The sequence below is a fragment of the Mus pahari genome, chromosome 7 (assembly GCF_900095145.1).
Source record: "Mus pahari chromosome 7, PAHARI_EIJ_v1.1, whole genome shotgun sequence".
NCBI classification, from domain to species: Eukaryota; Metazoa; Chordata; class Mammalia; order Rodentia; family Muridae; genus Mus; species Mus pahari.
In genome coordinates, this window is record NC_034596.1 from 12,377,501 (window position 1) to 12,382,547 (window position 5,047).

A 5,047-nucleotide genomic window follows, 5' to 3' on the forward strand; every position below is an offset into this window, starting at 1 on the left:
TGAAGATCTGAAAAACAACTCCTGCAAGATTGACTTTTCCATAAGACTGCAGCTACACGATGCATTGCATCTACCATGTTAAAACGTGCATTAGACACAAATACAGAAACTATGAAAACGAGCCATCATTCTTTAACAATTGAGCAAAGATAAGATGCCTAAGGAGCAATGTGGATGACTTGCAAAGGATGGGCTTTTCAAGCACCATTAAAAAAAGCACAGATGGATGAGTGTTCAGTCATATACAGTGAAGTGAACCTTTGGCACTAGGAATCAGAACATTTTGTCATAAAGCATTAACACATAAAAGTGCGTAGTGTCAAAGGTACAGAATCACCAGCATCCAGAAGCAAACACTCTACAGCATGTCCCTCTGCTGTCCATAACTGATACATGGTGAGAAATTTTGAAATAAGGAAAAGAAAAAAAAGAGCAGTCATTCCTTTTATTATCTGTTTAAAAATCAATCAGAAAACAAATACCAACTCTGTTGTACTTTGAAGACCATTAGTGTATGTCACTTGTGCAAGAGAAGGACTAAGAACCAAACTGTTTACAGAGATCCAAACAGGAATGAGAGAGAGCACACCCCTCGCATGGCTTTCTGATGGTGCTCAGGAGGAGCCACTTTATAATCACTGGCACTGAACAAAGTTGCAGAATTCTTTGCCAGGTACTTGAGGAAATCATGTAGATAGTTCGGTAATAAAGCAAGGCTTTTCTTATCTAGAGATGTATAGGCCAACGTCGCTCCAAGTCCCACAAATAATCTCAGCAAATGTGGCGCTCCATACACCTGGGACATGGTGCATCTGGATGATCCCCAAGAACTTCAGCATACTGTGGTCTCTCAGATTTGTAGAGTAGTCGAGTGCCCAACATTGAAGTACCCCTTTATCCCTGCCACCACCTCATTAACAGCGTACTCCTTATTATCTGTATTTCCTCCAGACTTCTTATAATTTGCATAATCCTCCAAAATGGAATCCACATTCTTCTTGGCAGGAAGATAAAAAGCTGCTTTTGTCTGGGGATCAAGTTCCAGTCATCCACAGGTCACCATTTCAGCTCTTCAGGAATCTTCACTTTAACTTCAACTCTGTTCATGAATGTTTCTTCATTTTCAACGGTAGGATCTGCCCGGGCTCTCTTCCCAGGAGGCTGAGGTGTCTCACAGATACTGCCACCATCTCCATATCCCAGTGTTTTCTGCTTGTTCGTTTTTTTGTTTTCACTGTCCCTAATTCTTACTTCAGGAGGGCATGCGTTGCTTTCACCTGCACTGCTGGTCTGTCGGACTATCCTGTAACCGGATGTGGATATCTCTGTGGGCTCAATCAGTCCCAGAGGCCAGCTGCAAGGACTACTTGAAGCGTTCTCTTCACACAACCTGGTGGAGTTGAGATCTGAAGAAGAAAATGGGAGGAACATTTGGTAATCATTGTCATCATATTCATTTTCCTGTGGAGACTGGCGGCTTAGAAACAAGGGCTGTGGAATGTGGTGATCCATCCACAGGGTTTTAAAACCGCCTCCCCTGCAAAGCAAAGCATATTGATAATTGCAGCAAAGCAAAGCATATTGATAATTGCAGTGCATCCAGGCTGACGGTTCCCCTAGGTAGATACAGCAGAAGTCAGCTGGGAAGAGCTTTCCTCTCTAGAAACCTTCCGGATATCTTGGGCAGTTTTACTGGTCTTCAACACTTTGTGTGATCTCGAGGAAAGTTCAGATTTCCGTCTCAGCTGATGGGGTGCAGAACCACATGGTGTCTTCATCTCTCCCTCAGGACTGTAACAGAAGCCTGGATGGTGGATACTGTCCATTTCAAGAATCGCTTGCTTGACCTTAGCTGGGATCTTTGCTGCTGCTGTGTGGTTCTCCAGAATTGGTCTCTTCAGGTGCAGAACCCAGAGACGTTTGTCTTGCTGGATGGCCTGAACCGTGTGCTGAAGAACGTTGGGGTTCTTGTAGTGGAAGACACTGAAGCTGAACAATTCTTTTGGTATGACTGCTACAAGCATGAGGTTGCCACAGGATGTGAGTTTCGTATATAAACATGTCATCTTTCTTCTTTTGTGATGAGCAGCAGCTTGCCCAGGAGAAAGAGAGTCCTCTCCTTTTTGGTCCTCTGGATGTGGAACGTTCCTTCAAGCACCAGCTCTCCATAGCTGGTGAGGTCAGGCCCTTTGTAGGTAGCAAGCTCTGGATCTCCTGCAAGTGGACAGCATGCCCATCCTTCCGTTTCATGTCATTGATGTTCCAGGCCACTTGCCACATCATGTTCGTAGCATCCAGCACAACATCGTAGCTTTCTGAGTCCTTATTAAGGTGATTCTCTATCCCATGGAGAAGGGGATGATATTTGAGAATCCACTGAGCTGGTTTTAGGAGATAGGACACTAGGCATAGTGAGTGTTTCAGAGTTTCCTGGCGCTCCCGGAAGAACTTGGTGAGTATCTTGTTCCTCATGCATTCAGTACGGTCACAGGTAGTTGGCTCGGTACTGGGTATATATGTGGAACTCTTCACGCTTGGACATGAAACATTCTGCTATGGCCACAGGATCATTTTCACAGTTTTCCAGATCTTGAAGAAGTTCGCTATTGAAGTGGTAAATATCCTGGGTGCTTCTGAAAAGAGCAGCCCTGTCTTCGGTCCCTAGGGAAAGTTTGGTTTGGTCACGGTTGCGTGCCAGGTAATTCTCCACAATGCTTTTTAGATCTTGCACGTAGGTCCTTTCTGTCTCCAGGACTTCCTGTACAACTCTATCCACGTAGAGGAACTTGGGGCTGGAGGCTGAGTCTGCAGTGGTTTGTGGTACCCCGTGGCCACTCTCCATGGAGTCCTAGGCTGCTTCTCACTGACGTCATCCATGTTCAGTGGTCTGGCAGGCTTGTCTCTCTTGCAGTTTGTTGCTGGAAAATGGGTCGTGCTGGTATCAGCTCCAGCTTTACGGCCTGTATTAGTCAGGGTTCTCTAGAGTCACAGAACTTGCAGATAGTCTCTATATAGTAAAGGAATTTATTGATGACTTACAGTCTGCAGTCCAAATCCCAACAATGGTTCAGTAGTAGCTGTGAATGGAAGTCCAAGGATCTAGCAGTTGCTGAGTCCCACACCACAAGAAGGCAAAAGAGTGAGAGCCNGACTCCCTTCTTCCAATGTCCTTATATGGTCCCCAGTAGAAGGTGTAGCCCAGATTAAAGGTGTGTGCCACCACACCTTTAATCTCAGATGATCTTGGACTCGGAGATCTCCCTGTCTTAATCTTCTGGATTCAATCACCACTGTGTCTCAAGATCTCCATACCAAGATCTAGATCAGAAACTTCTATCTCCCAGTCTCCAGATTAGGTTCACTGGTGAGCCTTCCAATTCTGGATTGTAGTTCATTTCAAATATAGTCAAGTTGACAACCAGGAATAGCCACTACTCGGCCCCAGTTTCATTATCCATTCCCACCAAAGGATAAATGAACCAAGTCCCAATGATGGCCTCGAACATCACTGATTGGAAGAATGAAATCCCTCAGCACCCCCCCCCCTTTTTTTTTGTTAGGAGAGAGAGGGGGAGGGGGAAGGGGAAAGGGGAGAAAGAGGAGAGAGGGAGGAAGAAGAGAGGGGAAAGGGGGAGAGGGGAGAGGGGAGAGGGGAGAGGGGAGAGGAGAGGAGAGGAGAGGAGAGGAGAGGAGAGGAGAGAAGAGGAGGGTCTTCGCCATGCAAATGAGCAAAGTTCCAAAACCCCGTTGTGTATAGAGATTGATTTTGGACTGCACCTCGGGAGACAGCTTAATATCCTTGGCTCTGTAGACAGTCTGGGTGATGACTTTTGTCTTTTCCACAATGGGAAGCTGAACATCGTATGGAAACTGGAAGTGGCTTCTTTTAATCACAGCTTCTCTCACAGCCTGAGCCAAGTTCACAGACCCTTTCCCTCCAGCCGACCAGTGATAGCAAGGAACTGCATCAAAGGCACCGGCCCGTTTAGCGAGCTCACACACCAACTCAATCTCTGCACGGGTGTCCATCTTAAACACATTCAGGGCCACCACCACGGGCACCTTGAAGAGCTGAGCCACCTGAATTTGTTTCTGTAGGTTGCAGCAGCCACCAGCCACCAGCTGAATGTTCTCTGTCTATCCTTTCTTGAGAGGAACCCCAGCAGTTACACTCGGCCCACCTCCATGCATCTTCAGAGCTTGGAACGGTGGCTAACAGCTCAACAACATTAGGCACCAGGTCAGAAGCTCGGCATTTGGTGTTGAAGAATTTCTCCATCCCAATATCAGCCCCAAAGCCAGCTTCAGTAACAACCAACCCTTCTTCGTCGACCAATTTCAGTGCAATTTTATCAGATAATACCAACGAGTTGTCGTGAGCGATATTGGGAAAGGGACCAGCATGCTCAAACACAGGTGTTCCTTCCAGGGTCTGCATCAGATTTGGCTTGAAGGTATCTTTCATCAAAGCTTTAAGAGTGCCTGTCACCCCCAAGTCCTCAGTTGCATGACGTCTCTGATGATGGAGTCCATCCTGGAGGTTTCCGGATTGCCCAGGCCACTGCTGCTGAAGGCTTGGCTATCCTGCAGCCAGCCACCTTCTGCGCAACTCCTCGGGGTCACCACCTCCGGGCTGCTGCTTCTGCTACCAGAGTGACACTGCTCACGGAGGCAACACATTGGGCCTGGGGGGCGGGGGCAGGCTGGGCAGGCATAGCAGGAGAGGGCGCTGTAGACCACGGGGTGACTGGTCCTCCAGAGGCACTGAGATGGGGCTGCAAGTTCCTCCCAGGGTTGGTGAGGGGAGAGCCAAGTGGCACAGTAAAGGGCCAGCAGCAGGAAAGACCAGGCTCTTCCTCATGTCATCCCAATTTTTATTCCAACCGCTGTAATGGATAAAGTACTTCGCTTGTTTGTCCTCTACCGCAACCTTTACACACTTTGTTTCATAAAGAAGGGGCTCATGAAGTCACAGTACTCAATCACCCTCCTGGAACTTAGGCTTTGAATCCTGCTTGGGTGCCGTTTATAAGTGCCTTGCCGCCTT

The 5,047-nt window shown here is 47.4% G+C and overlaps 1 pseudogene; it reads right to left on the bottom strand.

The window, feature by feature from the left end:
- Positions 1-553: 553 nt before the first annotated feature.
- LOC110324666 lies at positions 554-4,465 on the bottom strand (annotated as a pseudogene).
- Positions 4,466-5,047: the final 582 nt, after the last annotated feature.